Below are 24661 nucleotides of genomic sequence, written 5' to 3'. Positions count from 1 at the left end.
TATGGAGGAAGAGGCAGGTAGATCTCTGTGAGTTCAAGGCCAGCCTGGTCTACAAGAGCTAGTTCCAGGACAGGCTCCAAAACTACAAAAAAGCCTGTTTCGAAAAAAAAAAAATCACACACAATAAAAAATAAAAAGTAAAAAGGTAGGTAACCTCAACATAAAGCCAGCCACACTGAACCTTATAGAAGAGAAAATGGGAAGTACACTTGAACACATCGGCACAGGGAAACACTTCCTAAATAGAACCCCAGCACCATAGACACTAAGAGAAACAATTAATAAATGGGACCTCCTGAAACAGAAAAGTTTCTTTAAAGCAAAGGACACGATCAACAAGACAAAGTGACAGTCTACAGAATGGGAAAAGATCATCACTAACCCCATGTCAGACAGAGGTCTGATCTCTAAAATATACAAAGAACTCAAGAAATTGGTCACCAAAAGATCACATAATCTAATAAAAAAAAAAATGGAGTACAGACCTAAACAGAGAACTCTCAATCTAAAATGGCTGAAAGACATTTAAGAAAATGTTCAACATCCTTAGTCATCAGAGAAATGCAAATGAAAATAACTCTGAGATTCCATCTTACACCTGTAAGAATGGCCAAGATCAGATGGCTCAGTGGTTAAGAGAATTGACTGCTCTTTCAGAGGACCCGGTTCAATTCCCAGCACCCACATGGCAGCTCACAACTGTCTGAAGATCTGGTTGCAGGGGATCTGACACCTTCATACCAATGCACATAAAATAAAGTTAAATAAATCATAAAAATATTTTTAAATATTTATTTATTTATTTATTTATTTATTAATTATGTATACACTATTTTGTCTGTGTGTATGACTGCAGGCTAGAAGAGGGCACCAGACCCCATTACAGATGGTTGTGAGCCACCATGTGGTTGCTGGGAATTGAACTCAGGACCTCTAGAAGAGCAATCAGTGCTCTTAACCTCTGAGCCATCTCTCCATCCCCAAAATATTTTTTTAAAAAAAGAAAAAATATATTTTTAAGGCCTGAAGAGATGGTTCAGCGATTAAGAGCATTCATTGTTCTTACAGTGGACTTGAGTTCAGTTCCCAGCACCCATTGCCTCTAACTCCAGCTCCAGGGGATCCAAAGCCTTCTTTAGGCTTCATGAGACATCTGCATAATTGCACACACATGTATGAATGGATGGGCACATGTGCATACACACGCACATAAATAAATAGATAAACTAAATCTAAAAGATACTTCTTAAATGCTAATACTTGATTTCAGGACACACCTTGAATCACCACTGGTGTGGGAAATCCTTCTGTATATGTGTTGCTTTTATTGGTTAATGAATAAAGAAACTGCTTTGGGCCTATAACAGAGCAAAACATAGACAGGCAGGGAAAACTAAACTAAATGCTGGGAGAAATAAGACGGAGTCAGGGAGAAGCCATGTAACCCTGCCAAAGCGGGGGAAAAAGGTAGGTAAAATGAACTTCAAAGGCAGGGTTAAAAAAAACTAATGAGGGGGCTGGAGAGATGGCTCAGTGGTTAAGAGCATTGCCTGCTCTTCCAAAGGTCTTGAGTTCAATTCCCAGCAACCATATGGTGGCTCACAACCATCTGTAATGAGATCTGGTGCCCTCTCTGGCCTGCGGGCACATGTGTAGGCAGATATTGAATGCATAATAAATGGATAAATATTAAAAAAAAAACTAATGATTTCTGACCCTAAGAAAATGAAACCAATCCTACTCACTTTTTATTTGTTTTTACTATTCATCAAAACGAACAGTTCCCCCCATGCTCAAATTTAGGAAGAAAAAGAAATGCCTGACAGTGATGGGGCATGCCTTTGATCCAGTACTCAGAAGGCAGAGGCATAAAAAACTTCCTTTTTTTTCTTGTATTTTTTTAGATTTGTTATATTATTTTTTACATATGGTGTTTTGCCTGCATGTATATGTGTACACCATGTACGTGCTTGGCACCTAAGGAGGTCAGAAGAAGGTGTCGGATCCCCTGGGACTAGAGTTATATAGTCATGAGCTGCCATTTAGATGCTGGGAATTGAACCCAGGTCCTGTACAAGAGCAACAAGTGCCCTTAACCTTAGAGCCATCTCTCTAGGCCCTCCAAAAGAATAACCTTTCTTTTGTAACAGGGCCTTGCTATGTAATCTGGCCTTGTTTCCACAGCAATTCTTCTGCCTTAACCTCCAGAGTGCTAGGATTATAGGTATGCATCACCACACCAGTGCTGTGGATCAAACAAGGCTTTGAGCATACTAGGCACTCTACCAATTAACGCATGTCCTCAACCCCAAACTCTCATTTTCAAAATGTCATACCTAGGGCTGGAGAGATGGCTCAGTGGTAAGAGCACTGGCTACTTTCCAGAGGTCCTGAGTTCAATTCCCAGCAACCACATGGTGACTTACAACCATCTGTAATGAGGTCTGGTGTTCTCTTCTGTACTGCAGGATACATGCAGGAAGAACCCCGTATACATAGTAAATATAAATCTTAAAAAAAAAAGGATGCTTGGTGTAAGGTTGCTACCAAATTCCACTGATACTATTAAATATATTGGAAAAAAAACTGAAAGTCTTGACTCAGAAAAATATAATATGAGAAGATGGATTGGGAAATGAGATGCATGGTTTCTGTCTGAGCTAACCGACCTGGAATAATTTATCTAGCCCTTACCAGGCCTCAGTAGTCCCACTTATAATCTGAAGCTACTAATCAATATTCATTTCTAATTTCACCCTTTTGGGGTCCTACCAATGGTTTAGATTTCAAATCCCAGTAAGGAAAAGGGGAAGGACTCAAAAGTGAAAGGGAAGTGATTTGGCTCTGACTTTGCCAAGGTAAAAGTACTCTGCCATCAGCCGGTGATAAGATCACTCAGGTCCTGCTGTAGTTCCTGGCACTCTGTGCAGCAGGGAACACACAGCTCAGATGCTGCGCAGGCCGCCCTTTCCATCTGTAAACTGAAAACACCTCTTCACTCTAAACCTCAGATTTCTGGTGAGGGGAAGTAAAGGACAACTGAAGAAATTGCGAAGAAGTTTTCCTACCAGGAGAGGGATTTTAAAATTATATTTCCAGAATCAGGCTAGTGTAGATGTGCCAGTATCAACCCACAGCTGTGAGCAAACAGAGCACAGGGCTCAGCCCTTACCTGGAGACTCTGTTCTAAATGATGGTAGCCAAGAACTAAGGCTGGGGTGGTGGTGATGGAGTCTAGCTGGAGAGAGTGCTGCTGCTGACTGTCAAATGAACCTTGACACAAGTCACACCCTGTTCTAATACCATCTCCTTGGTCCCGGGCAGTTCATCCACCGCTTAATTCTATCACCCAAGTCATGGTTATGTAACTGTGGTTGCATGGTTATGCTGTGTCACTTGCTGTTCCCCGCCCCCAATGCAGAAGAGGCGATGTAACCTGAGCTGCTGGGCCATGGCCACGGAAAACAGAGACAACACTGGTAGCTTTCCAGAGGCCTCACATCTCACAGAGGAAAGGCAGCTTACTCCATTTGTTTTCCAGCTTTGTCCACTCATATTGGAAAGACACAGATTTTTAGCTGCTGAGTGAATAACAAAGGTCAGTTTTCCAGTTTCAGAGCAGGCTGTTGAAGCCCAGTCAACAGGTGCATGGGTCTGGTTGAGGTTGACTTAACCATCTCACTTCCTATTTGAAAAGAGCTTGAGGCTCATGGATGAGAAATGCAGGGTCATGTCTCCCCTTACAAACCCCACCCACCCTCTACTGCTATGCAAAAGCTTCTGGGGAATCACAGGATTGACTTGGAAAGAACAGAAGGGACTGGAAAAATAGCTCAAAGGGTTAAGAGTGCATACTGCAGTCAGGCAATGGTGGCGTATGCCTTTAATTCCAGGAGGCAGAGGCAAGAAGATCTTTGTGAGTTCGAGGCCAGCTGGTCTAGAGAGTGAGTTCCAGGACAGCCAAGATTGAGAAACACTGTCTCAAAAAAAAAAAAAGAAAGAAAGAAAGGAAAAATACTGCAGAGGACTTGAGTTCAATTTCCTGCATCCATGTCAGACAACTGTCTGTAACTCTACTGCTATGGGATCTGATGCCTCTAGCCTCTGCAAGCACCTGAGTTCATGTGCACATGCCTGAGCTCCCCACCCCCGACACGCAATTTCATGTATGCCTGGGTCTGACACACAAAGCATTTTTAAAAATTAAAAGAAAAAAGAAAAAAAAGGGCCAGGTGTTGTGGCACACACCTCTAATCACAGTGCTCCAGAAACAGAGGCAGACATGGATCTCTGTCTATGTAGTGAGGTGCAGGCCGACCTGGAATATGCAGAGAAAACTAAAAACAAAATGAAAATACAAGGCAGCACAAGTCACCAGCAACTGTCTCTTCTGACAGTTCTCCAGCCCACCTCTTCTTTTCTGAGCTGCTAGGGCCACTGGGCAGTGCTCTGCTGATCAGTGACAAACCACAGTCCCAGTTTTGTTTGCATTTCAGTGACTAAGTTCCTCGTGGCCAGGAGATTTGGCTTGTGCTGCTTCTAAATAAATTTATAAGATTATTTGATCTACTTCAAACTTTTAAAAAGTACTAAATTGACTCAACAGCAAAACAAGAACCCATAAAATAATGCCAAGTGATGTAATTATCAAACTAAAAACAACAAGTAGAACTATATCTTACCTCCTGAGCCACTGTTAAAGATGACTGCATTATTTTCCCAACTCTGGAGCTCTTTTTAAAACCAGGCCAAGGAAGCTATGAGCAAACTACTCAATTACTACCTCTGTGAGTGCTATTGGAACTGGCTGAAGTCTTAAATTGGATAATTGTATCTGTTGACAATGCTGTACTTTCTAGAATATCACTTTCCAACAGGAATATATTGCAAGGCAATTCTGGATTTTTATTTTAAAATATGGCCAGACATGGTGATCTACACCTTTAATCCCAGATAGAAATAGGGGAGATCCCTGTGAGTTCAAGGCTAGCTGGTCTACCTAGTGGGTTCCAGGACAGCCAACACTCCAAAAAAAGAAGAAACAAGTAAAATTAATTTTTTAGCATAGTCAAGGACCAACAATATGGGCTCAGAGAGTAAAAACACTTGCCACCAATCCTAGGACTTGAGATGGATCCCCAGGACCCACATGATAGAAGGAGAAAGAACTGACTTCTGCAAGTTGTCCTCTGACCTCCATACATGTGCCTAGCATGTTCATGAGTGTGGGAGGAAAAGAGGTATAATCAATACAGAATTTTTATTATACTAGTTCTTTGAAATCAACTGTGTATTCTATGTTTATAACATATCCCAATTTGTACTTGCTATGTCAAAAATGCTCAAAAAAATTCATGTGGGCCATTCCCAAACACATGCCTGTAATCCCAGATAAGGAGAGGCAAGAGGATTGCTTGCCCTGGAGTTCATGGCTACCTTAGTCAACACAGCAAGATCATCTCACAACAAAACAAGACAGAAAAAGGACAGAGGCTATAGAGAAGATATATCTAGGGCCAAAAATAAGATAGTTCTATTCTTATTATCAGATTAATAATACCACTGCCAAGACCCCTGGGTACACACCATTCATCTTTCCCACTCTATATGAGGGAAAGGGCAGAGAAATATAAAACTCTTTAATATAAAACTGAATAATCTACCAGGCCATCCCTTTAATCCCAGCACTTGGGAGGCAGGGGCAAGGGGATCTCTGTGAGTTCCAGGCCACCCTGGTCTACAGAGTGAGTTCCAAAACAGGCTCCAAAGCTCGAAAAAACAAAACAAACAAACAAAAAAAAACCCTGAATAATTTAATTGTTCTTAGGATAAGGGGGGGGGGCAATCACAGTAAAAGGAACTTTAAAGTCTCTATTTGAAAGGTGATGTATAATGTATAAGAAAGCCCTGTAGGAAGCACAAGGCACTGCCCAGTAAAACTGATAGCTCAGCACTAAGAGTTTGAAAACACATCCACAAAAAAACACAAAGCAAAAGATAGAATGAATTACACATGAAAAATTTATTAAGTATGTCTCAAGATACAAGGAAGAAACCCAAGAGTGAGTGACTGGCAGAATTCAAGCAAACAGCAGGAGTTAGCATGTCAAGTTCGGAGAGCGGAGTGAGCACATTCCTACTGAAGCAGTGTTAGATCAGCTCCTCAGTCTTCCTACTCATGAAACCACGAGAGTCAAGGAATGTGATAATAAAAATGTATACAGCCAGAGTGGTGGCACATGCCTATAATGCCAACAGTTGGGACACTGAGGCAGGAAGACACAATTTGAGGCCAGTCTAGTCTGAGTATGAGACATTGTCTAAAAGAAAAAAGAAAAAAAAAAGGGAAGAGAGACTTAAAGGCTACAGAAGAAGCTACAGGAGAAAAGAAAGGTTAAGAACATGGCCAAAGAATCTATTATTCATTTCTTACTAATCTGCTCCCTCACTACTCCTCTCATAGATTGCCTGTGGCTTCAAAACAGTCTTTAGTTATCATTTAATATAATACCCAGCCCCTGGGTCCAGCACACACCTGAACGTCCAGTGCAGGGGAGGCCAGGACAGAAAATGGTGAGTTCCAGACTAGCTTACATAGGCCAGCATAGATTACAATGAGAATAATCACCCAGAGAAGAAAGGCTGCATCTATTTCATCTAGAGACTACTGTACTGGAATTCCGAATGGAGGCAGAATGCTCTTCCCTCTGCACGCTTAGGCAGAGAAGCCAAATGATGTAACAGTGTGACTGACCACTGTTTGTCACAACCACATTTTTGTGGCCTAGGGAGCAAAACCACAAGATACATAGAGAGCAGGGTCTACATGAAGTAGAGGACCTGGAGAGATCTCAGCCATTGAGAGCCATAATGGGTGACAGCAAGCCACTTAGGCCATCATTTACTCTGACCTCTCAGAAACGTATCCCTGGAATAAGACAAAATGTGTGATGTCATACAACACAATTAGAGCACAGGTCACAAAAGAGCCACTGTTTCAACCAATGTAATAACCAGTGACATTGGCCAAGGAGAAATAATGCTGGGTCTGAGTTTCCCGCAGCAACTTAGGAGGTGTGCTGAGGATCCTGAAATAAAATTTTAAATTTGGGTAGGATGGGGGTTGGAGAGCTAGCTCAGTGGTTAAGAGCACTCGCTGCTCTTTTAGAGAATTCTAGTTCAATTCCCAGCACCCACTTGACAGCTCACAACATTCTGTAACTCTAATTCCAGAGGACCTGACACCCTCACAGCAATGCACACAAATTAAAATTAAATACATTTTTAAAAATTTGAAGCTGGATGTTGGTGGCACTCACCTTTAATCCCAGCACTCAGGGGGCAGAGGCAGAGGCAGGTGGATCTCTGTGAGTTCGAGGCCAGCCTGGTCTACAAGAGCTAGTTCCAGGACAGGCTCCAAAACTACAGAAAAACCCTGTCTCGAAAAACCAAAAATAAAATAAAATAAAATAAATTAAATAGGTGGGTGGATGGATGAATGGAGGGAGGGAGGGAAGGAGGGAGAAAGAAAAATAAAAGTTAAAAAATGGGTAGGCTGATCTCAATGGGATAAAGATCACAAATTTTCATTCCTTTTTCTAAAAAGTTTTCAAAAGATTATTTATTTTATGTGTATGAGTGTTTTACCTGAATGTATGTATGGGCACCACTCCATGCAAGCCTGGTGCCTGCAGAAGTCAGAAGAGGGGGTTGGAAGCACTTGAAACTGGGCTTATATGGATTTGAGCCACCTTGTGAATGTCTGGAACTGAACCCGGGTCCTCTGCAAGAGCAGCAAGTACTCTTAACCATGGAGCCATCTCTCTGGGCCTCTTAATTATTTAACTATTTCTAGCAGAGCATTCCAAAACTCAGGAGTTAAAAACAATATTTAAAAAAAATGATTAAGCTAGGCATGATGACAGTACATGCCTGAAATCCCAGAACTTAGGAAGCAGAGGTAGAAGGATTGAAAAAATTGAAAAACTTGAAAAATGTTTTTATTAGCTGTGATGGTCTGAATAAGAATGGCTCTCATAGGCTTTTATGTTGGAATATTTGTTCCCAAACTGGTGGAATATTTGGGAAGGATGAGGAAGTGGCCTTGCTGGAGAAGGTATGGCACTTGAGGACAGGCTCTGACATTTCAAAAGACTTGAGTCATTCCCAGTCTCCTCCTCTCTCTCTGCCTCTTATCTGTGTATCAAGATGTACGCTCTTAGCTGCTCCTGCTGCATGCCTTTGCTTGGTCATCATGGATGGTAACCCTCAGAAACCATAAGTCCCAAATTAAATGCTTTCTTTTATAAGTTGCCTTGGTAATGGTGTCTTTATCACAGCAATAGGAAAGTAACCAAAACATTACCATACATTGATTATATATATAATAATGGTTTTATTGTGATTCTTCCTTGTATGCATATAATATTTTTAATACTTATTTTTTTATTAAGGATGGGTGGGAATGTCTAAATGTAAAGATCAGAGGAAAATTTGCAAGAGTTGCTTCTTTCCTTCCACCATGTAGATCTGGAGGACTGAACTCAGACTGTCAGGTTTGATGACTAAGGCTTTCATCCTCTGAGCCATCTTGCCAAACTCCATATAATCTATTTTGATCACATTCTATTTTCATGTCACACATGCATGCGTGTGTGTGCATGCATGTTTGCATGTGTGTACCAATGAGTTCACTAGGGTTGCTTACAAGAGCATGGGCCAGAGATTATGGGTTAAAGGGTTAAAAAAGTTAAGGAACATGGGAATCTTACCAGTGGCTATAACAATGTAAAAAATGTCTCCCATGAGCTACCCCTTCCCCAGTCACTACTAATCCTCAAGGGTAGATAAAGTCTCAAGAGCCCCTCCCAGATCGATGACATAAAGTTGACAAGAAGATTGAGAGCTCAACACTAGCCTAATGAATTCCAAGCCCCATTAAGTTATATAATAACTGTCAAAAGAATAAAAGAAAATAAAGTTAATACCAAGAAACCCTGAACTATAATGCAAAGCCTTAACTTCCTAAACATGTAGATGAACCAAAAACTAACCACAAACAACCTGAAAAAAAAAATCCCATACAAAATGAAATTGAGAAAAACTTTTCATATAAACTAGAAAATGTGATATCTTAGTCGAGTTCAAAAGCGACAAATAAACCAGGCACAGGGACCCATGCCTATAATTCCAGCACCTGAGAGGGTGAGGCAAGAGGCATAAGATATTGCTTTAAGAAAGGCAATGTTGCTGGACAGTGGTAGCGCAGGCCTTTAATCCCAGCACTGGGGAGGCAGAGGCAGGTGGATCTCTGTGAGTGCAAGGCCAGCTTGGACTACAGAACAAGTTCAAGGACAGCCAGGGCTGTTAAATAGAGAAACCCTGTCTCAACAAACAAAAAATAACAAAAAAAGCAATGTGTGGAGTAGGACTGGAAATATGGATCAGAGGTTAATAGCACTGGCCGCTTTTTTCTAGAGGATCCAGGTTCAATTCCCTGCTTCCTCATGGTAGCTGACAACTGTCTGTAAATCCACTTTCAGGGGATCTGACCTTATGGACCTATGGACTTATGACCTATGGACACCAGGCATTTACATGGTACACACACACACACACACACAAATTTTTTTTGAGAGAGTTTCTCTGTAGCTTTGGAACCATCCTGGAACTCACTCTGTAGACCAGGCTGGCCTTGTACTCACAGTGATCCGTCTCTGCCTCCTGAGTGCTGGGATTAAAGGTGTATACCACCACCACCCAGTCACATAAAATATTTTTTAAGCAAAGGAAAAACTGTTTTTTACAATTTATTTTAACTCATTCCCCTTCTCCTCTTGTTTTTGAAACAGTGTCTCATTTACTTATGTATTGATCTGCCAAGGATTCTCCGGTCCTAGCACCCCAATTGCCAGGACTACAATCAGCACGACCATACTACCTTTGTTGGGAGGGGTACATATATGTATGTCTACATACAAGTCTGAGCATGTGGGCTGAGGCCAGAAGTTGATGTTGGGAATCTTCCTCAACCACCCCCCCCTTGTCTTTTTAAATTTCATTTAATTTTAATTTATTTTTACTGGGGAGTGGAGGGACAAGCATGTGGAGGACAGAAGAAAGTTTTGTTAATTGGTTCTCTCCTTTCACCTTTACATTGGTTCAAGAGATTGAACCCAGGTCAGCGAACATCTTTACTTGCTGAATAATCTCACTGGCCTTGCTCTCCATCTTATTTTTTGACACAGGATCTCTCACTCAACCCAGAGCTCACTGATTTGGCTAGACTAGCTCACCAGCAATCCCCAGGGATTGTCTCCAACTCCCCATTACTGGGATTACAGGTAGAAGCTACCATGCCTGGTTTGTTTGTTAGCTTGTTTGTTCTGTTTTTGGGGGTTTTCTTGAATTTTGAGGGGTTTTTGTTTGTTTTTTTCTTGGTTTTTCAAAACAGGGTTTCTCTGCAGATTTGGAGGCTGCCCTGGAACTAACCTTTGTAGACCAGGCTGGCCTCAAACTCAAAGAAGTCCACCTGCCTCTGCCTCCCGAGTACTGGGATTAAAGGCATGTGCCACCACCGCCTGGCTGGTTTGTTTATTTTGAGAGAGGGTCTCTCTATGTAGTCCTGACTGTCCTGGAACTATGTAGATGAGACTATCCTGGATTAGAGATCTACCTGCCTCTGTCTCCCAAATGCTGGGATTAAAGTGTGCCATCACACCTGGCCTTACACCTAGATTTTTACATGGATCCTGGGTATCCAAACTCAAGTTCAGATGATCCACATGCTTATGTAGCAAGTACAGAATTGCCTGGCAGCCAGCTTAAAAAAATTAATATAAGAGTGTGTGTGATGTGCCTGTAGTATACCTATGTGGGTGCATGCACATAAGTGTGTGGGTACATGTGCCGAAGCATGAACGTGCAGAGAAGAGGCCAGAGAAGGACATCAAATGTCTTTGTCTACTGTTCTCTAACTTACTGCCTTGGGACACTGTTTCTCACTAAACCAGAAGTTTGCTGTTTAAGGCAGGCTGGCCAGCCAGCTAACTCTCAGAATTCACATGTCTCCACCCCCAATGCTGGGTCACAGGTCTGTGAAGTGTGCCTGGTTTTTAAGTGTGTACTATGCATTTGAACTCAAGTCTTCATTCTTGCAGAACAAGTATTCTTACCACTGAGCCATTTCCCAGGCTCTTGTTTTTCTGAGACAGGGTCTGATGTAGCCCAAGCTGACACAGAGCCAACAAATAGTTAAAGATACCAGAATATCTGATTCTCCTGCCTCTATCCACCAGTGCTGGGATTACAGGCATGTTCCATCACACCTTACTCAAAACATATGAAAAAACAACTTTGGGGCTGGGGAGATGGCTCACTGGGTAAAAGTGTTTGCCATACAAGCATAATGACCTGAGTTCAAATCACCAGAAAGCCAGAGATGAGCCAGGCATGGTGGCACATACCTTCAATCCCAGCACTGGGGAGGCAGAGGCAGTCAAATCTCTGTGAATTCGAGGACAGCCTGGTCTACAAAGTGAGTTCCAGGACAGTCAGGGCTGTTATACAGAAACCCTGTCTTGAAAACCAGAAACCCCGTCTTAAAAAACCAAAACAAAACAAAAAAAAAAGCCAGTTGTGTAGTATAAATGTCTGCCTGTGACCCCAGTACTACTACAAGATGGAGACAAAAATAAAACCCCTAGAAGCTCATGTCTACAGTGTATAAACAACAGAGACCCTTGTCTCAAAAAAGGTGAGGAGCACCCAGCAGTAGTGGTGCACGCCTTTAACACAGAGCAAGTACCAAGGCAGGCCCCAAAGCTACAGAAAAACCCTGTCTCGAAAAATAACAACAAAAAGATGAGGAGCAGAGACTAACACTCAAGGTAGTCAGTCCTCTGAGTGGGTGAGTGTGTGCATGTACACACATGTGCACATGTGTATACACACACACAAAACTTTACTAATGGTGTTACGTATCCACCGCTCATATTTCCACTTAGTTCTACAACACTAATTTTAGTTCTAGAAACACCAAAAACAAACATCATGACCAAAAGTAACATTGGGAGAAGAGGTTTTATTTAACTTAGAGCTTACAGTCCATCCATCATCAGGTGAAGCTCACAAAGGCAGGAATCTGGAGTCAAAACCGAAGCAGAAGTCATAGAAGAACTCTGCCTACTGGCTGGTTCAGCTCTTTTTTCCGAGACAAGGTTTCTCTGTGTAGCCCTAGCTGTCTTGGAACACACTCTGTAGACCAGGCTGACCTCAACCTCACAGAGATCTGCCCGCCTCTGCCTCCCAAGTGCTGGGATTAAAGGTGGGCACCACCACCGCTCGGCTCAGCTTGCTTTCTTATACAACCCATCACCTCCTGCCTAGGGGGGCATGGTCCAGAGTGGACCGGGTCCCCCACATTAATCATTAATGAGAAAACACTCTTTAGACTTGCCTACAGGCAATCTGATGAAGGTTATTTTTTCCACCAAGATTCCTTTTCCCAGATGACCCTAACAGTTGACAAAAAACAAAACAAAACAAAACAAAAAACAAGATGCTGATGTAAGACCACTAGACCTACTGTCCCTGATACTTCTCAACATAAATATTCATATACAGACTCTAGTCTTTTTTTTTTTTTTTTTGAGACAAGGTCTCAGTAACCCTGGCTGGAACTCAGAGATCCACCTGTCTCTGCCTCCTGAGTCCTGGAATTAAAGGCTTACACCACCACATCCGTTCCCCTAAATATTTTTAAAAGGCCAGACCCAGTCTAGGGAGGTAGCTCAGTGGTAGACTGAATGCTTGCTAGAATGTGCAAAGCTCTGGGTTTCATTTCAAGTACTGAAAAAAGAATAATAAACCAGGCGGAGGTGGCATACTCCTTTAATACCAGCACACAGACAACAGGCGGATCTCTCAGTTCCAGGACAGCCTGGTCTACAGAGTTCCAGGACAACCAACTACACAGAGAACCCTTGTCTTCAAACACTGTCCCCCAATAAAAAAAGAACAATAACTGAACAAAAGGGGCAGATTCAACAGCCTTAAAATGAACAAGTTGAAAAAGGAACCGACTAGCAAGAGTAAAGAACAAAAGACGACAGTAAACAAAGGAGTCACTATTCAACAATCACTTAGACTCTCCAGGGCCTAAACAAACCAGTGAGAATCAGAAAATTAATTGGCTCCTAATTCAAAAGGTGTTACAAGGGAGTCTTACCGATCAAGCCCTTACAGAGCAATTTATAAAATCAACCTGTCAGCATTAAGTGTTGGTTTGAGAGCATCATACAATAAGACACTGACAGTGAATAGAAAGATTTACAGCATCTTTACGGAAAAGTCAGAAGTAGACATAATCCTCTGAAAAATTAAGTCATACTTGAAAATTATAAGGTTTTAAAAGTTAGGTTGTATGACACAATATAGAGTACAAGCTGTACTCAGTGGTTTTTAAAAGGGAGGGGAGAGAGACAGAAAGAAAATTCAACCAACCCCAGCAGCGGCTAGGACACTAAACAATGCTTTTTTGTTTGTTTTTCAAGGCAGGGTTTCCTCTGTGTAACAGCTCTGTTCTGGAACTCACTCTGTAGACCAGTTTGGCCTCGAACTCACTGAGATCTCCCTGTCTCTGCCTCCCGAGTGCAGGAATTAAAGGCGTGCATTACCACTGCCTATTTAGACAACATTTTTTTTAAAGGAAGAACTCTAAACTCTGATGCAACTGCCAGAGATTATGACTATCTGCCTGGGTCAATGCAATGAGGACTACTATTCTTATAGCTTACATACACAAAAACAAACAGCCTCCCAAAGTTCTTCCACTTGCAAAAGAATGTGAAAAAATAAGAAACTCAGAAAGTCAAATAATTTGAGCTATTTTGTTCATCTACACAACATTCTATAAAATTCCTGGTGATTCTGTAACTCTGATTTATGTCACTGCTTAAAAACAGATCTTAAAGGAGATTAAAATTACGAGCTTTGGTTAGTATCTCCCAGAAGAACTTAAGGTCAGCAGCAGTCAATTATGCTAATATGTAAAAGAGAACAAGATGCTTAATATAAAACTTTAGACTCAGAAGAGACCTTAGCAACCTAGTTCAACGAATTCACTTTACCACTGAGGAAACCGATTCTAAAAGTGTAATCGCTTGTTACTCAATGGTCTATGACTTAAACTCCAATTTGTAGAAAGACTCCTGACTGGCGAACAAGCTTCTGATCTGTTATATACAGCAGGGATTTAAAAGGGTCGTTTCAGGTGCATTAAAACTGTCTTCCTCGCACTCCAAAGACAAAGACACACTGCTGCTCCTTCACAACGCACATGGCCGATACTGAAAGCAAAAGCATACCAGCTGTTCAGAACAAGAGAAGGGTAGACGACTCAGAAGGATCAAGAACTCCCTCCTTATTTGGGATTTTTTTCTCCCCTCTTTAAAGGCTTTTTGTTTTTACTTTGCGAATGTGCAACTATAATAGTTGCTGTGGGTCTTGAGAGTCAATGGAAAAAAATAACATTTCCATATTGATAATACTGCAGGATACTGATTTCAAAAGAAGCCATCAGTCTATTAAATGCACTCACAAATACACCACTGTCTCAAGCAGTCAGCCTGGATGCCATCAGTGCACACTCAGAATTGCTTTCATTTGGATTTTAAGTGCCAACTTCAGTGTTGGTCACAGCTAACCTGTGATGCAGACACACAAGTTCTACCAGATCTGAGAAGGAGCGCTCCACCTTTAATTAAACCAAAACTGGGGAGCATACGAAAGGGCCTGAGAGTTGGCAAGGCACAGGTTCTGACAGGAGGAGCACAAGTTGCTTTTCCATTTGGAACACAAGTCCTTGTAAATCACAAGTTCCCCAATGACAACTGCTCACTAAAACATGCCCTTTCTGTCATGCAAGTCACTTCTACTCAAAACGAACTCTGTCAACACGGCAGGAAGAAAGGTTTATTTCTGAAACCAGGAAACCTCACTGTCTCCCAGTACAATTTAAATGACGGAATAATACTTCTAGCTGAAAGGGGGAAAGGGGAAGAGCACTTACTGAGTCTACACCCATTGATTCACTTATCTACAAGACCGCTACCCAGGGACTGTTCTCCACAATTTACAGATGAAGGAACTGGGCTCCAAAGGTTTATCTAAAGTCTTCCACAAGATAACAGAGCTGTAGTTTGCAGTCAAGAAAGGAAGGAGCTGGGAATGGGAGCACACACCTAGGACTCCAGACCACAACAGATCAAAGATATCCTTGGCTGTATACTGAGGCTCTACCCCAAAGGGGTGGGAGCTGCTGAAGAACGTGGCTCAAGCACGTAAGAACATTATTGCTCTTCCAAAAGACCCAAGTTTGGTTTCAGCACCCATATCAGAGTTCACAAACCATCTATAATTCCAGCTAGCTACAGTGATTCAACACCCTCTTCTGACCTCCTTAGGCATACACACGCACACTCACATGCATGCAGATACTCACAAACACACACATGCAGACACTCACAAACACATCACACATAAATAAAAAAAAAAAAAGTCAAATATGGTGGCACATGCCTTTAATCCCAGCACTTGGGAGGCAGAGGCAAAGGCAGGTGGATCTCTGTGACTACAAGTCCAGCGTGGTGTACATAATGAGTTCCAGGCCAACCAAGCCTATGCAGTGAGACCTTACCTCAAAAAATAAATAAAGAGAGCTACTGATGGATAGAATAGCGCGTACCTATAATCTCAGTTCTCAAGAGACTGAAGCAAGGGGATCACTGAAAGTTTGCAGCCAGCAGGGTCTACACATTAAGTTCTAGGCTTAGCCAAATCTACATAGGAAGACTCTCCTCTCCCCCTAAAAAGAGAAAGACGACATTCTTGTTTTAACTTGTCTTCTATGAACAGAAGTTTGAACCTGTTTTCCTCTACTTGTTACCTGGGATAGTGCCTCCCCTAGCAGATACTGGATAAATTCCTGATGAATATATGAATTAAAAGTTAAGTGACAGGCGAATATTCTAACACTAAAGTGGCAGAGGCAGCCTAGTTTACATAGCAAGTTCCTGGCAATATATATATATATATATATATATATATATATATATATATATATATATATATATTAAGATCCTGTCTCAAATGAAACAAAAGAAAAATAGGGTCGGGGGGATACTTCAGTAAAGTTTTCGCTACATAAAGCATAAAGACCCAAGTTCAATCTCCAAAACCACTATTTAAAAACAAATAAAAAGAAAAGACGTGCATTCTGACACACACACACACACACACACACACACACCCGCAAAGCTGAAGAGGCAGAGAAAGGTGGATTCCCAGGTCTCCTTGGCTAGCCAGTCTAGCCTAATTGGTAAGTTGAAGGCTAGTCAGAGCCCCTATTTCAAAAAAATAAAATAAAAGGGGGGTGACATTTGAGGAACACCAAGATTGACCTCTGGCCTACACACACACTCCCTCTCTCTAAATAGTTGATTTAAGCAGGGGAGGGCCAGAGAGATGCTCAGTGGTTAAGAGCTCTTGCTGCTCTTCAGAGGACCCAGATTTGATTCCCACACTCACTTGACAACTCACAACCATCTGTTTCTCTAGTTATAGGGATCCGACACCCGTTTCCGGTCTCTACACTTATCAAGCATGTACATTGTACACATATATGCACATAAAAACATACACACATAAAAAAATAAAAAATCTTTTAGTAAATAAAATATAAAACAATAATAAAAACTGATGGCTGAGGCTGGAGAGACAGTTTAGTAGTCAAGACTGAATACTGATCATGCAAAAGAGCTAAGTTTGTTTGCAAGAACCTGTGTTCAGTGGCTCACCACCACCTAAGACTCTGGCTTGAGGAGATCCAACACTCTCCTCTGGCTTCTGCAGGCACTGCTCTCACATATACAAATCCACACTTAGATACACACACACAACACACACATATATACTCCTTTTTTTGTTTTGTTTTTCGAAACAGGGTTTCTCTGTAGCTTTGGAGCCTGTCCTGGAACTCGCTCTTGTAGACCAGGCTGGCCTCGAACTCACAGAGATCCTCCTTCCTCTGCCAGCCAAGTGCTGGGACTACAGGTGTGCGCCACCACCGCCCTACTTTTTTAAAAGTCTTAAAAAACAAAGTCTTCAGGCCTGGCGGTGGTGGCACACACCTTTAATCCCAGCACTCAGGAGGCAGAGGCAGGCGGATCTCTGTGAGTTCGAGGCCAACCTGGTTTACAAGAGCGAGTTCCAGGACAGGCTCTAAAACTACAGAGAAACCCTGTCTTGAAAAACAAAAACAAACAAACAAACAACAACAACAAAAAAAAAACACAAGTCTTCAAAGGGCCGGGCATGTAGCTCAGCACTAGAGCACTTGCCTAGCATGCACAATGTCCTGGATTCGATCTCCAGCAACACACACAGACACAATTTTCAGGCTTTAACAGGATCTGTAGATAAGACCTAAATAACAAGAACAGGACTCTTCAATTGACTACTGCAACCAATAAAGGCTATTTATATTTAAAAAAAATCTAGAGCCAGGAGGTGGTGGCACACCACTTTAATCTTAGCACTTGGGAGGCAGAAGCAGGCGGGTCTCTGAGTTCAAGATCAGTCTGATCTACAGAGGAAGTTCCAGGACAGCCAGGGTTACACAGAGAAACCCTGTCTCAAAGGGGAAAAAAAAATCTAGGAAAATACCCCTACTATCACTTATTTTTCCTAAAAGGGGTTCCAAATACTTCAGGGTACGACATGAGTTGAGGAATGTATAGGGCCAGAAAAATGGCTGTGTACAGGAGCACTCTGCTGCCAAGCCTCCCTGGAAACCACACGGTGAAAGGAGAGAACTGACCCCTTTTACTGACCTCCCTGGTGGCCTGAATGCCTGTCTTCCATGGGCTCAGGTATTTTTACACTTGGTCCTCAGTTGCTGATGAGGAGGAGGAGGTACAGCAACAAACACTAGGGGTGGGCCTGGAGAGCTCACAGCCTCACCAGACTTCCAGATTGCTCTCTGTGCTTAATGCTTGCAGGTGAAAATGTAATCAATCCTCAGCTTTCTGCTCCTGCCCCCCCGCTGCCATGTCATGATAGTGTCTCCCTCTGGAACCATAAACCCAAATAAACGCTATTCTAAAAGCTGACTCACTCACAGGGTTTCATTACAGCAACAGTGAAGTAACTAACATATCCTCTGACCGCCACATTCATGCTGTGGCATGCGTGCACACATGTACAGACACACACACACGAAATAAAAATAATCTGTACAGTCAGGAAAAAAAAGTTAAAGTTGCTTTTCTGTTATACATCAAACCCAAATTCCAGATGATTTGCACATCCTGAACATCTGGATCCTTCAGCCCTTGGTTTCAAAAATAACATTGTCAATCAAGGACTTGCCACTTTCAAGTGTCAAAAATGGGCAGACTCTTCAACTGGGATTTAATCCAAGTTTAGATAGAAGTAAGCAAGTAAACAAGCTACATAACTCAAGTTAAAAGCAAAATGGGGTCATATCATTACATAATTATTTTATTCTTTTTCTTTGGTTTTTAGAGACAGGGTTTCTCTGTGTAGCTTTGGAGACTATCCTGGAACTCACTCTGTAGACCAGGTTGGTTTCAAACTCACAGAAATCCTCCTGAGTGCTGGGATTAAAGGCTAAAGCCATGCACCACCACCACTCAACTGAAGGCTTCCCCAGGGACTAAAAAACTAGACAGGCTTCCCAACAGGCATCCTGTAACAGGACTATTTCCTCCTGTCAAGGACTTTGAAAAAACAAAAAACAACAACAACAACAACAACTTTTAAGATGTTGCTGGACCACAATAAACAGAAAACCAAAAAACAGACCCACCCATTGAGTTAGTGCTAATGGAATCTGCCCTTCCAGAAGTGCCAGATGGAGATTTAAGGAAAAAAAAAATCTCTTTACTGACTGTGGCCAAGATTCCTTGGTACTTCATGCCAGGTCCAGGATATTAACCCAGATGTACTAGCCAAATTCGAGGTTGGTTAAGTACAATCTGTCAACCTATTAAAAAAAAAAAAAAAGAAAAAGAAAGAGTGGGAGAAGTTTCTTCTGTATCCTGACTGCAGACTGCAGTCTAAAGGTCAGTCTTCATCAATGATTCCCTTAAAGCAAATGCTGATTTAAAGCACAGGGACCCTTGAGTTCCACCTAGATGGGCAACATACCCTATGTTTATTAAAAATATATAGGATGCTGTAATAGTTTAAAGCCTCCTTACACAGCTGTCTAATAATTCATGAGCAGAGTAATAACTCGTGCTGGGAATTACGGGTCAGATGGCTTTTTTTAATGTCAACAAAGATTAAGCCATCTCCTTTTACTATAATCCACTTCTGTGTTTTTTCTTCTTCTTTAGTGCTGGCATCTACAAAGCCAGTCTTGAAATTTATGGATCCCATAATTTCAATTAACTACATAACAAAGAGTTTGAGCACATAAAATGGCAGAATTCTGTAGAGGATTTCACCGAGTTGGGGGCAGGGGGCGCAAAGTCCCTTGCCTTTGGTATGTCAATTCAAGAAGAAACAGAAATCTACTTGTAAATAATAATGAAGGACATCAGGAAGTCAACATAAAGACGTTTAAAAGTTCCTACCTTTGTATGGGATTCAAGACCAAATCATCCCTTACACACAACCCTCTTGATTCCAAGCCCTGGTCTGGAGAGGTAGGAAGGTGGTAGCGCACACCACCCTAATCTCTGTGAGTTCGAGGCCAGCCTGGTCTACAAGAGCAAGTTTCAGGACACACTCCAAAGCTACAGAGAAACCTTGTCTGGGGGTGGGGGGGAGGCAGTTAAGGGCACTTACTGCTGTTGCAGAAGACCTAGCTTTGGTTCCTAGCATTCACATGACAGCTCACACAAACGCCCATAACTCCAGGGATGCACATAAAACATAAACATGCAGACAAACACTCATACACATAAAAATAAATCTAAGAAAAGAGGGTGCTGGAGAGAAAGTTCAGCAGTTAAGAGCAAGTGCTGTAACTATAGAGGACCTGAGCTGGGTTCTCTCTATTGGAAGACTGACAACTGCTTATAATTCTGGCTCTCATCAGGCCTCCCTAGGCACTTCACTAATATGCACAAATTCCCCATGAGTGTGGGTGTGTACAATTAAACAGGGCTAAAGAGATAGCTCAAAGGTTAAAAGCACTTACTACCACTCTTGCAAGACCTGGGTTTAGTTCCACACACATAATGGATCATGTAACAAAGTTAATAATAGAAATAATAGGGCTGGGGGCTGGAGAGATGGCTCAGTGGTTAAGAGCATTGCCTGCTCTTCCAGAGGTCCTGAGTTCAATTCCCAGCAACCACATGGTGGCTCTCAGCCATCTGTAATGAGATCTGGTGCCCTCTTCTGGCCTGCAGGCATACATGGAGGCAGAATGTTGTATACATAATAAATAAATAAATCTTTAAAAAAAAAAAGAAATAATAGGACTGGAGAGATGGCTCAGCAGTTAAAAGGATAGGCTGCTCTCCCTAGAGGTCGTGAGTTCAATTCACAGCAAACACATGGTGGCTCACAACCATCTGTAATGAGATCTGGGGCCCCCTTCTGACAAGCAGGAATACATATATAATAAATAAATAAATCTTTAAAAAAAAAGAAATTGGGTAAAAATTGGGCTGGAGAGATGGCTCAGCAGTTGAGAGCCCTGGCTGCTCTTCCACGGGACCTGGGTTCAATTCCCAGTAACCACATGGTGGCTCACAACTGCCTGTAACTCCAAGATCTAACACCCTCACACAGACACACATGCAGACAAAACACCAATGCACATAAAATAAAAATAAACAAATTATAGAAATTGGGTAAAAATAAATAAAAGTACTAAACTTCTAGGGCTGGAAAGATGGCTTCATCAGGAAAAGTTGCTTGCAGTCAGGTCTGACAACTTGAGTTTGATCCACTGGATTTACATGACAGAAGACCCAGCTCCCACAAGCTGTCTGCCCTCTGACCTCTACAACCGTATTCCAGAACACGGGCACCCACCCACCCACATACACAAACACACACACTAAATATATAATGTACTAAAAGGAAGTTTCAGTAACTACTAAACCCCTTCAGGTTTCTATCCTTAAAGAACAGGTTGGCTTGTTTTGTGTGCTCAACAATGACTGAAAAAACAGAGAATAGCAAAATCCTCATGTTCAGGGATGCTAGGAAAGCTCCCACCCAGTTTCAGCCAGGTCTAGCAGGAAGCCAACAGCTTTCTCTGCACCTCAACAAGGGGCTTAACTCTCAGTCGAGCACTCGCCCACTTCCTGGGCTTTAACAACGTCTAACCTTGCTTTTTTGCCATTGATTCACTGTTCGGACAAAATTACTAAGCAGACTGAAGTACAACTCCTGATATCACTTATAGGCTGTGACTCTGACCTTTCAACGCCCTCTCGGTAAAATGAGAATGACAACGACCTCCCTAGGTAGGGTGGATTACACGAGCTGAAAAACCCCACTCTAGCCCAGAGCCTGGCCATAAGCTCTCAATAAAGGTTAATTGTTATTCTTTCAAAAGGAAGAAATGCCCCCGGGGGCTGAGGCACAACATACCTGAGGAGTCTCGCACAAGCTTATCAGTACTCCTAGAAGCCAAACACTGCTCTCCGGACCGGAAACCACGGGCACGAGTAATAATAATACTATCCCAGAACCCGAACCATCAAATCGCAGCAGCCAGTCACGGCATAAATAGTTAGAGAGCCCCAAGCAGCCACAGTCCCGGCCTAGAAGAGGGAGAGGCCAGGCTGCTGAATCACATGCACACAAAAAGAAAAGGGAAATTACAGAATCATCTCCACGCCCCTTAAAAGAACAGTAATTGGCGCCCAAGTTTTTGCTAAAAAGAGGTATCCACGCGGACTACAGATCTAACGTGTCATTTCTTCATACCCGAGGGGTGGGGCTGGGCAGGAGGAAGGGGGTGGCGCGCGGTTCCTGCCAGATGGAAAAGCCACATGAAGTGGAGACTGCGAGATCTCAGGGCTAGACTCCAAAATCAGAATCCGGTATTCTGGGTTGGTTTTGTTGTTCTCAGAAGAATGCAAGGCTTCCTAATTCGAGAAAAGCCAGAAGGCTCTTGCTTTTAAAACCCCCCCGCCCCCATCCCCGAACAAGTGTCATCTGTCTTCCGCGCCAATCCCCGGCCGCGGGAGCAGGTTTGGGTTACCCGGCAGCGGTGATTTCAGAGCTCTGGCACCCCAGTCACCCTTTCTCCTCAGAGAATCATGATCCGTGGGGTCTGAGGGAAAACAAAAGCCCAGGGCCGAGCAGGGACGTAGCAGGGACGTGGCCGGGCCGACCGGGGCAAGGGCGCCCTCCATGCCGGCTCGCGGGCACCCGGCGTCCCCTGCCTGACTGAGGACGGCTCAGGTGACGAGCTGCGGCGTCCAGGGCAACAGGTCCAACCGGACCCGCGGCCTCCACGAGGGGCAGAGCCGTCCCCGGAGCCCCCGCGCCCACCTCAGGAGCTGAGGAGAGGGCGCGGGCCGAGAGAAGAAGAGCGAGCGGCGCCCGAGGCGGCGGCGCAGGAGCAAGAAGTCCACGCTCCATCTTGAGGCGGCGGGAGGAAGGCGAGGCCCCGGCCGCGGCTGACAGGGCCGGCCGGCCGCGTGCCTCTCGCAGCCAGCCGGTCCTCACAGGCGCTTTCTCCTCACCGCCCGCCGCCCTCACGGGTGCGCCCGTGTCTCCTCAGCCGCGGCCCGGGTACGTGGCGGGAGCTGGAGGCGAGCCTTCCCTCCCAGCGTTCCCCCCGGACCCCAGCGACGGGAAGGAGCGGAGGGAGAGAAAGGGTGGGACGGCGAGGAAGAGGGGAGAGAGAGAGAGAACAGGCCCGCGCTTCGCTCACCGCCTGAGACGCCGGGGTCTCCGCCACCTGCCTCACAGCAGCAGCAGCCGCCGCGGCCGCCGCCTCCCGCCTCCCCGGCTCTCGGACTCGGGGCGGGGAAGAGAACGTGACGCGCCGCCGCGGGGCCGGGAGAAGACGCCGCGCCGCCCCTCCCCGCGCCCGAGCCGCAGCAGCCGCTCGCCTGCTCCCCGCCGCCGCTTTGTCTGCGCGCCCCTAAATCCTCCCCAGTCCACCGCGGGGGCGAGCAGGATGCCCTGGACAGACCGAGAGGCCTGCAGCCGCGGGCGTCTTGGCATTTCAGGCTCTTCCCGCTTCCCTAGTCAAAGTGTGCCCAGAATTTGCAAGTCACCCCGGCCGGCTGCAGGGATGGGGTGGGATGCGGTGTTGCTGGGGGTAATGAGTATGTGTTATTCAATTTTTTTCACCTCACCTTCCCGCCCAGAGCAGGGTGAAAAATCCTTTTGCCACAAGTTGGAAGGGTGATGCCCATGTGCAGGCTAAGCTTGGGGTGAACCGTCTCTGCTCTCCAGGAAAACTCTCAGGGGTTAAAAAAAAAAAAAAAAAAAAAAAAAAAAAAAAAAACCTTTGAGACAAGCCCAGGGTTGCATCCCGTTAGTTTAAGAAAAGCGTCTTTTATTCGCCCCAGTCATTTGGACAGAAGCCCAGGTTAATGTCCCGTCCGAGCTCCTCCCCAAGTATGGATCCCCTTGAAAAGCTTTTGAAAGGGACTGGAGAGGACGCTGCAACAGCCGGCTAGGGCTGCGGGACCAGAGGGCGGCCAGCATTTCGCTCCCATGGACCATGGCAACCCCAGAAGTTTTGCAGTTCCTGGCGGAAATCGGCAGCTGTTGGAAGCCCAGGATTTTGCAGCGACTCCTTGGTGTAAAAGGATTCCGGAGGGTGACCTCCCTTGTTGACCTTTATTTCAAAACATCATTGTGTCTGGACAAACAGGCACGTACAGAGCCCAAGAAAGGAACTCACACTGGAAACGCATGAAATTCTGAAAGTAAATTTATCTGCAGACCCTCCTGTCTTTTTAAGCCTTAAATCACAATAAATAAATAGATAGATAGATAGATAATCTATTACCTAATTCCACCTGGGCCTGGTAGACGAGCTCCAAGGTCAAGAGATGACAGTACCCTTGAAATTCGGAATTCTTTCCTACTCAGAAGGGTGATTCTCACCCTCTCATCCGAATACCATCCAGCTCTTAAGCTTCTCAAGTAGTCATAGATACCATAGAATGGGACGAAAAGCACTGCCAGTGACGGAGTCAATATACACTTCCTGGTTTTGCATTGAGCCCATCTTTTTCAATTTATTTATTTTTGAAACTGTCTTTCTATATAGCCCTGGCTGTCCTGAAACTCACTATAGTGATGAGATTAAAGGCATGCCCTTCTGCACCTGGCAAGCCTATGATTTTGTTATTCTTGGGGTTTACTTTGTTTATTGAGATTGGGTCTCACTATGTAGCCCTGGCTGTCTTGGAACTCACTATACATAGACCAGGCTGGCTGACAATTCACAGAGATCTGCCTGCCTCTACTTAGTGAGTGCTGGGGTTAAAGGCATGTGCCACCATCCCTGGATGCTTGAGTTGTTCTTTTTTTTTTAGTTTTTTATTGCTTTTATTGAGCTATATATTTTTCTCCATTGTCTTGTTTTTTGATTTTTTTTTAATATTTACTATTATTATGTGTGTGTATGGTATGGGTAAAG

At 43.7% G+C, this 24661-nt stretch overlaps 1 protein-coding gene across 13 annotated transcripts in view; it reads right to left on the bottom strand.

The window, feature by feature from the left end:
- Nucleotides 1-23038, bottom strand: part of Clip1 (CAP-Gly domain containing linker protein 1) — a 119480-nt gene extending 96442 nt beyond the window's left edge. For 11 of the 13 annotated variants that reach the window (XM_085679240.2, XM_085679259.2, XM_085679249.2 and 8 more), the window contains exon 1: nt 22934-23037. The gene's annotated coding sequence lies outside the window, so the exon portion shown is untranslated. Of the gene's footprint in view, nt 1-21639; nt 21819-22933 lie in introns of those variants that run through there. The other 2 variants (XM_085679293.2, XM_048447285.3) reach the window with 2 other exon arrangements.
- Between the last annotated feature and the right edge of the window lie 1623 nt (nt 23039-24661).

This window comes from Myodes glareolus, chromosome 2 (genome assembly GCF_982192425.1).
Source record: "Myodes glareolus chromosome 2, mMyoGla1.1, whole genome shotgun sequence".
In the NCBI taxonomy this organism is placed as follows: Eukaryota; Metazoa; Chordata; class Mammalia; order Rodentia; family Cricetidae; genus Myodes; species Myodes glareolus.
The sequence above is the reverse complement of the archived record's forward strand: the minus strand, read 5'-3'. Positions and strand labels throughout refer to the sequence as shown.